Consider the following 11,965-nt stretch of genomic DNA (forward strand, 5'->3'; position numbering starts at 1 on the left):
CCCTCGTGACGCCCCCGACTCTCCCCTTCCGCCTACTTAAAGCCTTCGTCGCGAAAACCCCAAGCATCGAGAGCCACGATACGGAAAACCTTCCGCAGACGCCGTCGCCGCCAATCCCATCTCTGGGATTCAGGAGATCGCCTCCGGCACCCTGCCGGAGAGGGGAATCATCTCCCGGAGGGCTCTTCATCGCCATGATCGCCTCCGGATCGATGTGTGAGTAGTCACCCTGGACTATGGGTCCATAGCAGTAGCTAGATGGTTGTCTTCTCCTCGTTGTGCTATCATGTTAGATCTTGTGAGCTGCCTATCATGATCAAGATCATCTATTTGTAATGCTACATGTTGTGTTTGTTGGGATCCGATGAATATTGAATACTATGTCAAGGTTATTATCAAGCTATCATATATGTTGTTTATGTTCTTGCATGCTCTCCGTTGCTAGTAGAGGCTCTGGCCAAGTTGATACTTGTAACTCCAAGAGGGAGTATTTATGCTCGATAGTGGGTTCATGCCTCCATTGAATCTGGGACGATGGACGTGAAAGTTCTAAGGTTGTGGATGTGCTGTTGCCACTAGGGATAAAACATCGATGCTTTGTCTAAGGATATTTGTGTTGATTACATTACGCACCATACTTAATGCAATTGTCTCGTTGTTTGCAACTTAATACCTGGAAGGGGTTCGGATGATAACCTCGAAGGTGGACTTTTTAGGCATAGATGCATGCTGGATAGCGGTCTATGTACTTTGTCGTAATGCCCTGATTAAATCTCATAGTACTCATCATGATATATGTATGTGCATTGTTATGCCTTCTTTATTTGTCAATTGCCCAACTGTAATTTGTTCACGCAACATGCGTTTATCTTATGGGAGAGATACCACTAGTGAACTGTGGACCCCGGTCCATTCTTTACATCTGAAATACAATCTACTGCAAACTCAGTTCTTTACTGTTCTTCGCAAACAAACATCATCTTTCACACTATACATCTAATCCTTTGTTTACAGCAAGCCGGTGAGATTTACAACCTCACTGTTACGTTGGGGCAAAGTACTTTGATTGTGTTGTGCAGGTCCACATTTTGAGACGTTGTCTATCAGAACTTTTCTTGTAGTGTGAACTGTGGACCCCGGTCCATTCTTTACATCTGAAATACAATCTACTGCAAACTCTGTTCTTTACTGTTCTTCGCAAACAAACATCATCTTCCACACTATACATCTAATCCTTTGTTTACAGCAAGCCGGTGAGATTGACAACCTCATTGTTACGTTGGGGCAAAGTACTTTGATTGTGTTGTGCGGGTTCCACGTTGGCGCCGAATCCCCGGTGTTGCGCCGCACTACACTCCGTCACCAACGACCTTCACGTGATCCTTGACTCCTACTGGTTCGATATACCTTGGTTTCTTACTGAGGGAAACTTGCTGCTATACGCATCACACCTTCCACTTGGGGTTCCCAACGGGCGTGTGTTTTGCGCGTATCAAGCTAAATTTCTGGCGCCGTTGCCGGGGACCTGAAGAAAAGCTACACCACAAAGATTTCTAACTCTCACGTCAACTGCACGCCAGCACTGCACCTAGGAATATAGTCAAGTTCGAGTAGTACAACTTGAGTCTATGCCTAGGTGCAAGCCCATAGACTCGGGTGCTACTCCCATCAGGAGCGCTGGTTGCGCACCCGATAGAAAAATAACTTCGAAAATCATCGACAGCGTCTACGCCACACATGATCTACGACATTGACCTGATGTATTTCCAGATTAATGGCCTCGCCTTGTATTTCTTCAATTTCTGAGATGAGTATGATTGGAGTCTCTACGCAAGTCTTCGACTTCCCTAGAAACTCGAGGGCTACCGTCATGGGCATACCGTTCGGGTACCCATTGTTACCATATCTGGCTTGGCCCAATATGGAGAAGGCCCAAGAAGGCAACCCGAAGAAGTAGTTGATTAGGACTCTTGTAAAACCCTAGGCTAGTTGCATATATAAAGCCAGCCAGGGCACCCATATAGAGGAGGGCAATAGGAAAACATATAGACAACATATTTCCTCCTACGACGGCCCCTTGTAAACATACTTGTGATCATATACTAGATTGCCAACAGCACGTAGGGATCCTCCACCGAGGGGACCCGAAGCAAGGTATATCGTGTGCCCAATCTCGCTCCCGGAATCTCAATCGTCGTTCTTCCCCGAAACCCAAGTCTACAATCCGTAGGCATTGACTAGGTGATCACTCGTCACAGACCGCAAGAAAAAGGTGAAGCATGTCAACTATGACCGCTAACAATGTTGATGGTACGATAATCTCTTTACTGTTCTTTTGGTATTTCAATCTCCGTGCTGGTGGATTGATACGGGTGCTAATGTTCATGTGTGTGCTGACATATTTATGTTCACTTCTTATCAGGTCGCCAGGGATTGTTCCATCTTGATGGGGAAAGGTCACATGCTTCTGTTTGTGGTGTTGGCACGGTAGATTTGAAGTTCACTTCGGGGAAGATCATGCACCCGAGGAATGTGCAGCATGTCCCTACTATGAACAAGAATCTCGTTAGCGGGTCCCTTCTATGCAAAGACGGGTTTAAGGTTGTTCTAGAGTCGAATAAAGTAGTTGGTTCAAAGTTTGGACAAATTATTGGTAAAGGCTATGAGTGCGAAGGCATGTTCCGCTTTTCGCTTTCTGATTTCAGTAGTAATAAGTCTGTGAATCATATTTATGGCAATGTTAGTGATGATACCACTATTTTGCGTTCTCGTTTATGTCACATTAATTTTGGTTTAATGTCTCAGCTATCCAGTTTAAGTTTAATTTCAAATTTCATCATTGTCAAAGGTTCTAAGTGGCATAGTTTTGTGCAATCAAAGCAACCTCGGAAGTCTCACAAGGCGGCAGAGGAGAGAAACTTGGCACCTCTATAACTCATATATTCTGATCTATGCGAGACGAATTGTGTGTTGACAAAAGGTGGAAAGAGATATTTCATGATATTGATTGATGATGCGACTAGATTTTTTATGTTTATTTTTTGCGAACTAAAGATGAAGCTTTAGACTAATTTAAAATTTATAAGGACGAGGTTGAAAATTAACCAGAGAGAAATATCAAGCATCTTAGGTCGGATCGTGGTGGTGAATATTTTCATAAAATCTTTGATGAATTCTGTGAGGAACATGGTATTATTCATGAGAGGATTGTCCCTACTCAACCCAATCAAACGAGGTTGCCGATAGGAAAAACCGCACGCTGACTGACTTGGTGAATTCCATGTTAGCCACTGTTGGTTTATCAAAGGCATGGTGGGGGAGACTTTGTTAACTTCATGTCATGTCCTGAATAGAGTTCCTAACAAGAATAAAGAGGAAACCCCTTACGAGGAGTGGGTTTGGGGAAAACCATCACTTTCGTATTTGCGCACATGGGGATGTTTGGCGAAAGTCAACATTCCAATTACTAAGAAGCGTAAACTCCGGCCGAAGACACTGGATTGTATCTTTCCAGGTTATGCTCCGTGGAGTGTAGGCTATAGATTTTTAGTAGTTCAATCAGAGGTACCTCATATGCATGTTGATAGTATTATGAAATCTCGCGATGCAACATTTTTTGAGAATATGTTTCCTATGAAAGATATGCATAGCATTGCTAGAATTTCTACTAGGATAATTCCTGAATCTTGTACATCTAATGAGTATTTTGAAGAAACACATGAGGGTGCTACTGGGAAGGATGACAATGAAGCTTCTATACGGAGCAAGAGACTAAGGATTGCAAAATACTTTGGATATGATTTCATTATGTACCTTGTGGATGATACTTCCACGTCCATTGCAGAGGCATATGCATCTCCAGATGCATATGACTAGATAAGTTGTCCGTAATGAGATGAAATCGATTCTTTCTAATGGAACTTGGGAGCTATCAGAAGGATCCATGGATGCAAGCATGTGGGATGTAAGTGAGTGTTCAAGAAGAAGCTAAGGACTGATGGTACTATTAAAAATACAAGGTGTGTTGTAGCGAAAGGCTACACACACAAAGAAAGCGAAGATTACTTCGACACCTATTCACCTGTCGCTAGACTTACCACTCGAGTACTAATGTCCATGGCTGCCTCCTATGGTCATATCGTTCATCAAATGGACGTAAAGAAAACTTTCCATAACGGAGGGTTGGAAGAGGAAATCTATATGGATCAGCCTTATGGGTTTGTAGTAAAAGGTGAAGAAAGAAAGGTGTGCAAGTTGCCAAAATCTTTATATGGTCTGAAACAAGCACCTAAGCAATGTCATGAGAAGTTTGGCATAACTTTAACTTCTTTAGGCTTTGCTGTTAATGAGGTTGACAAGTGCAATTACTATCGCCATGGTGAGCGCAACAGTGTTATACTATGTTTGTATGTGGATGATATTCTGATCTTGGGTACAAATATTAAAGTAATAAACGAAGTCAAGTCTTTCTTGTCAACGGATGAAGCCTGGTGGTCAGCGGGATATGTGAGCAGCTCTTCTCTGCTCGACACATGTCTAACGACGTTAGCACTGTATACGCGTCGACGCGTTCTAGCGTGTCGAGTGGAAGGGCAGGCGCGGGGAAGGTGCACGGCGACGCGCTTGTCCGGGGAGACACTGGCGCGACCTCATATGCGCGAGGTGGAGGTGGAGGCCGGCGAGGTAGTGGCCATTAGTGAGTGGCCGTTAGTGACCGTTAGTGAGTAGCAGAATCCAACGGTGGTGGACCGAATCCAACGGTGATAACCGGGTGCTCACGTATCCCCTGATCACCAAATCCACTCTCTTCTTGTCAAATAGCTTTGACACTAAAGATCTGAGAGAAGCTGATGTGATTCTAAACATCAAGCTACATATGAATTAGAACGAGATTACTTTAATGCAATCTACCTCGACTGTGTTGGCAGTCTTGTTTATTCACTTCGTCATCTTCATTGCCGGCGTTGGGTTTCTGGTAATGGCGCTGGTGCTTGGCTTCTGGCAATGGCAATGGTGATGACCCTTTGGTGCATGGCCAATTTAAGTAGCCATGGCCATCAATGCACCATTGCCATCAATGTCGGCTCAGAAGCTGGTGATGGCCGTAGCGGTCAGTGACAACTTTAATGGTCGTGGCTGCTGCCGCGGGTCATCCTTCTATTGTCAGATCGCTTCTATGCGGACCCGTGACACACGCGGGAGGACACACGTGTTGTCCATGGTATGTCATGCATTGGCTCCTCAAATTTAGTGTATCGATGAGTCGATACGTTTGAATCGTCCCGCTGAAACCTGTGCGGCCGATCCACCATTCCGCGTAGACATATTTGAATGTCCCAGCACAGGATGGGTCTTGGACCTGCTGGAGAACCCTAAGGGCATCTCCCGCGGCACGACGCAAACAGACGGTGAGCGACCGTTTGCGTCCTCCGTGACCAAAAATGCGTCTGTGCCCTCCTCCAGCGGGGCGACGCAAAGTGACTGGGCCGTCCGCGGCGACGCAAACCTGGCCCAAATATGCGCCAGGTTTGCGTCTCCGCGGACGCTCCACGGTCGCGCCGAGTGTCCGCCGAAAATTACGTAGGACCCGCGCGTCAGTGGCAGGGAGGCCGATAACATTCCCGCCAGCTGCCATTCCCGGCGCGAAAAATCAAAGTATACTGACGCGAGCAGTCCAGAAGCGATGGACGTTCTCGCCGCCGAAGCCACCACCATGAATGCCGAGGTAACCCTCGCACCTGCCGCCGCCCCACACTCCCCCGTAGCCACAACCATAGCCAGCATGGAGGCTGCAGCTCCCGCGGAAGCAAAGTGGGACGCCACCGGCGGCCGGGACGCAAAGCCAAAGGTGGCAAAGAAGGTGCTGTCCAAGGAGGAGAAATGCGTCGAGGCCGCGAAGCGTCGCGGCCAGCGCAAGAACCTGAAGGAGAGGAATGCGGTGGCCGCCGGCCAGCAGGCGTGGCAGATGCAGGTGAAAGCCGGCGTCGCGCAAGTAGGCCTCCATCCGACCTTAGCGGAGGGCTACATGCTCGTCAAGCGAGAGGGGATAGCCGGCGTCGCTCCTCCGGCCTCGTCGGTGAGCTCGGTAAGTTCCCAGCTGCGCCCTGGAACTCCCGCTCCCTTGCAGGGCCACCCGGCGTCGCGGTTCGCCTCCGGCGTGGCGCCAGTGCAGTTCAACGGGACGCCGGTTCCCGACCTCAACCGGACGCCTAGAAGCGGTGACTCGTGTCCGGGCGCGACACACAAGATGCGCCAGCTGCCGGAGGAGAGCATGCTGGAGCCCCGCATCCTGTTTGACGAAATGGCAACGACTGCCCCGACGATGGACGACCCGGTATTTGAGCTCTCTCAATGTGTGCGACTGCCCTGTATCATGTGTCTGACGTCCGGTCACTTGTAGGCCTATTGGAAGGACCGGAATGAGATAGACATCCGGGCCATAATCTTCGGCGGCGGCTTCGTTGGCGACGACGGGGCCGGGACATGCCCGCATGATGAGTGGGCACCGACGCAAGATGCGGAGGACATCGATCGCGCACAGCTGTTTGCCACCCAGCCCACGCAGCCAACACCCGTGTGCATCGACGACTTTGAGGACGCGCCAATAGAGCCTGTCCTCACCACGGACAATGCTACAAAGAAGAAGGGGGAGAGCCACAGGACACAAGGATTCATCGACGATGAGGACAAGTGTTTGTGCGACGCGTGGCTGGCAACAAGCCATGACTGTATCAATGGCGCCCAACAAAAGGGAAAGGTGTACTGGGTCAAGGTCATGCAGGAGTACAACGAGAAGAAGATGCACCCGCCCTACCACATCCCAAGCCCTTGCACGGAAGAGTCCCTCAGAAAAAGATGGAACTACATCAAACAAGAGACAAGCAAGTTCTGCTCCGCCGTCGAACATGTTGTGAACAACCCCATTAGCGTCGTTGGCGTGATTTCAGTGGTAAACAAGAGACAACCATCATCATTCTATTCTATTTACATCATTCTATGTACATCATTAGCGGCGTTGGTGTGATTGCAGTTATCCCGGGCCTTGGAGAGGTTCAAGGCAGTGCATAAGAAGGGCTACCATATGGTCCATTGCCGGGACAAGCTCAAGGACGCGCAAAAGTGGAGGACAAGCTTTGCGGCCTACGATGAAGCTGTCAAGAATGGGACAACGGTCAACCTCGACGACGAAGATGATGATCATGGCCGTCAAGCCCTTCCACCTCGTCCCCGAGGCCATAAGGCTACCAAGACCGACCTAGTCCGGGAGGCACAGGCCATTGCGTTCACCCAGAGCCTGGAGAAGATGATGGCCGACAATCATGTCGCCTTGGCTGCTAGGGACAAGAAGAGGCGTCTGGAAAAAGAGGCCGCAACTGCCATATTCCTCAACCTCACGAAAGAGGTCATTGAGGTCCAAAGGATGGACGTCGAGGCCAAAAAGCAGACGCCGAGGCCAAGACCCGTACAGAGGACACAAGGATCATGCTAGCCAACTTGAGTAGCGTCGACGACGACACTAGGGCCTGGTTCATGAAGAGGCGCACCAAAATCCGCTCGCGAGACGCCTGATCACCGCCGCCATGCGCCTAGCACCTTGACCTCCTTTTGGATTTTTTATGTTATTCAGGCTTTGTTGTGCCTCTTTTGGACTCCACTTTGCGCCGTACCATGTGCAAAGTGTGATGAACTTATTTCAGATCTCAATTTGAGGCTGTAATTTCGTGCAAATTTGAGGTAATCTGAGGGCACAACCTCTTTTCTGAATTTCTTGAAAATAAACTATCCGCGCCGAAAATGCGTCGGCCCGCTGGAGCCAACCCCAGACGCAAACGAACGCACAACCATTTCCGCGTTCGCCAGGCGACGCAAACGGACGCTGGATAAGTTAGGCGTCCGAAATGCGTCACGCCACTAGAGATGCACTAAGATGAAGGAAGGTAGTAGTTGAGAGCATCTCCAGCCGTTGGGGTTCCCCGGGCCGAAATCCGGCGCTATTTAGCGCCGGATTGGACGAAAGTTTGGCCTGGGGAGCGCCGAAGTTCCAGCCGTCTCCCCGGTAGACACCAGGGGTTTGGCGAGTTTTAGAGGAAAATATCCCTGGATGCCAAATTTCGTGCAAAATTCGGCGAATTTGACTAGTTTTACCAACATTTGGCTTATTATTACAAATAAACGTTTACAGTTCAACAAAACAAGATAAATTTTCAAACAAATTTAATGGAAACTAGTTGGTGTTGCCTCGAAGCGTCCATATGTGCTCCACCAGATCATCTTGCAGCTGTTGATGCATTGTGAAGTCTTGAATCTCCCGACGCATAGCGATGAACGCAACCCACGATGCCGGCACCTGGTGGTTAGGCTGTGCAAGAGGACCCTCTCTATCATATGGTGCAGCTAGCTCGCTCGGAGGAATCGGATGCTTCCGCTCATCCTCGATAATCATGTTGTGTAAGCACACACAACAGTTCATCACCTCCCACATCTGATCTTTCGACCAAGTCAAAGCGGGGAACCGGACTACAGCAAATCTCTGCTGGAGGACACCAAATGCACGCTCGACATCCTTTCAGCAAGCTTCTTGTTCCTTGGCAAACTGCTGCTCCTTCGGAAGGTCGGGGCTTGAGATAGTCTTCACAAATGTTGCCCACTTTGGATAGATACCGTATGCAAGATAGTATCCCTTGTTGTACTGCCGGCCATTGATCACAAAGTTAACCGGGGGGGCATGACCCTCAACAAGCTTGGAGAAGACCGGCGAGCACTGCAAGACGTTGATATCGTTGTTGGATCCCGACATACCAAAAAAGGAGTGCCAAATCCAGAGATCATGGGTAGCCACTGCCTCAAATATCACAGTGCAGCCTTTTTTGTGACCCTTGTACATTCCCTTCCAGGCAAACAGACAGTTCTTCCATTTCCATTGCATGTAGTCAATGCTTCCAAGCATCCCTGGAAATCCTCGAGCTTCATTGACAGTGAGGATCTTAGCAGTGTCTTCGACAGTGGGTGATCTCAAGTAGATGCCCCCGAACACTGCTATCACCATCCTGCAGAACCGGTAGAAACAATCAAGGACGATGGACTCCGCCATCCGAAGATAGTCATCGGTAGAATCACCAGGAGCTCCATATGCCAGCATCCGCATAGCCACCGTGCACTTTTGGAGGGCGGAAAACCCTGCCATACCGGTGCAATCGAACTTGCATCTGAAATAGGAGTCGAACTCCCGAAGGGCGTACACAATTTTTAGGAAGAGCTTCCGGCTCATCCTGAAACGACGCCTAACAACAGTCTCACTGTGCAATGGATCGTCGGCGAAGTAGTCGACGTAGAACATGCAGTAGCCCTCCATTCGCTGCCTCGACTTGCACTTCCGGCAACCTGGTGTCGACCCACCACAGCGACCAATGACCGACTCGGCGTACAAGCCGGACATGCAAGCTAGGATCAGCAGGTGCTCCTCGTCTTGGGCGGCGGCTGCCGTTTCTTCTTCAAGAAGCTCGGCGAACATCTGCTCCTCGTCCTCGTCGGAGTCCATGCCCGGCCAGGCAATTGGACGAACACTTGTCGGGTGTGTCGACGAGGAGCGACGCGAGGGAGCTGCCCGGCGACGAAAAATAGGCAGAAGGCACGACGGGCGGCGGAATATAGGCTGCTAGGTGGAGGAACGGCCGACGGATTGGCCAAGGCGTCCGAAATGCGTCGCACCGCTGGAGATACCCTATGATGATGAAGGAAGGTAGTAGTTGAAAGTGTGAGAAAGGTTATTCAATCAATCAATCTCACAATCCAAGCACCTGCTGGATGCCGCTCGCCTCGGATATTCAAAACAGGAAAAGGGTCCTACATCAGCGCAGGAACATGAAAACAATTGACGGGTTCCGCGGCGGTACAAGGTCTCAAAGTCTAAACGGTGACAACATTTTCAATTTCTATGCGTGGACGGATGAACCGCTGAGACCCAAAGAGAAAAGGACGAAAGCACTAAAGGCAGTGCGAATGATGACGACGACGACCCACAAGCTGTCTCACAGAATGCCAAAAGCTGGAGAGCCGGGTCGTAGCTGATCCCTTCTCGCAACGCTGCAGGCCAAGCACTCGAGTCGTCCAACCCCAACGGTGCGCTCCCTGAAGCTGTGTTTTTGCTCTGGTCAAGGGGCGGCATCGCATCGCACGCTGCGCACACGGCAAATTGTCAACGGGCTAAACAAAAGGAGGGAGGCGTGTGGAAAGCCCCAATTGCAATTGCTCATGCCACCACATGTGCCTCTTCTCTCTGACTCTCACCACCCTCCCTCGCTAAATTAATACTGTACTAATCGCGATCGGATCCAACTTGGCCCGGAGAGGGATTCGCGCGGTCCATGCTGATAGATAATCACGCCAGTTTATGCTCTTCAATCAAATAATAAACAATTAAAAAGGAGCTTTAGACTTGTAGGGGTTCTTGGAAGGAAGCTTTGCCACCAGTTTTCAAAGGGCTGACTTCCAAGGCAAGTCAGATTGCACATCTCCACTACACCTCCACCCAATATCATACTGTATCGAAAAGGAGGAGACTAGACCCAGACGAATCATTTTTTGTTCTATTCTATATTCCATCTCCAAAGTCCACTCATTCCTGGCGTGCCGTGCGTGGCCAAGACTTCTCTCCTCACAAAGGAGGAGTACACGATTAGGTAGTGCTTGCATTAGGTGGTGGTGCTTTTTTACAAAACAAGCCCCCGAGAATTACCAATTTCAATGTGCGTTACATTATTTATTATTGGTTATTAATCAGAGTCAAGGTTCCTCTTGTGCCACTCACCACCCAAACCCTGCACACTCAAAAAGTCGTTGATGATGTACAAAATTTGCCCATAGCAACAGAAGGAGAATTTACCGAAAACGAAATACTCATCCTCTCCCGCATCTACCACAACCTATCGCGGACCTCTCCAAGACAAAGCTTTTACTTTTTTCTATTTTCAAGCATACGTCGTGGAAGATGTATCAATTACATAGAAGAAGGCATGCACACCACGCCAATAAGCTTGCAACACATCAGTTACACATCCCCCTCATACACATAGAAGAGATCGCCGAGTATGTAGCTGCTAGGATCCAGATGAACTTGAGGAAGACATCGACTAACAAGTGTCCACCATGATGTACGTTGCGCCCCTGATGCTCGTGTCCTAAGTTGCGCCTATCACTAGCAACACAACGCCACACCACCATATCTCAAAAACATCAAGTTCTTCCCAAGTACTCTTGATAACTTCTTCAACAAGATCACGATGCCATGGCGCCGTCGCTTAGTCCGGTGAAACAAACCAGGGTTGCATTCATCACCCGAGAAGAGGAAGACACGGTCTAGCCAATGCCCCAGGGACGCGGCAACACGCTTTAGCAAGCAACGTTAGCATCTTAGCTGAGCTTTAACCCATGTCGTAGATTGTGTCCACGTATCCTGCCCAAAGAGCTAGCTAGAGATGGTCAATGAGGACACAAGACATCGGCTTGAGATGACACAACTGAAAGGGCAGAGACACCATCGGCTTCACCATCGAAGGAGAGAGGCGCCACTGACTCTATTGCCAGCACCCATGAAATCCGACGAGTAGGCCCCTAATGTCATCCGCCTCCTCGTTGTTGTGCCACCACACGCTCCAGAGGCGAGCCCTCGATCCTATAGTGCGCGACGGACTTGTGGCCTAGATCGAGCCTGAACATTGATCGCCATGTGTTGTAGCACCACCATGACGCGCCGACCATGCCATATACACACATCCTCCCTGCGTTGCTGGCGCGCGCTGACCACACTCCAATGGAGATTCGTCGCCATTGCTATTTTCAGCATTCCCATGGGAGGCCTCGCCGTCGTTGGTAGCATAAGCTTTGCCAGATGTGTCCTCTGATAGAGATGAGGAGGGTGGGAGGGAGGAGGGAGACAATCGGTGGAGGGGGAGCTAGGGTTTCCCCG

This window comes from Lolium rigidum, chromosome 1, assembly GCF_022539505.1.
Source record: "Lolium rigidum isolate FL_2022 chromosome 1, APGP_CSIRO_Lrig_0.1, whole genome shotgun sequence".
NCBI lineage: Eukaryota > Viridiplantae > Streptophyta > Magnoliopsida > Poales > Poaceae > Lolium > Lolium rigidum.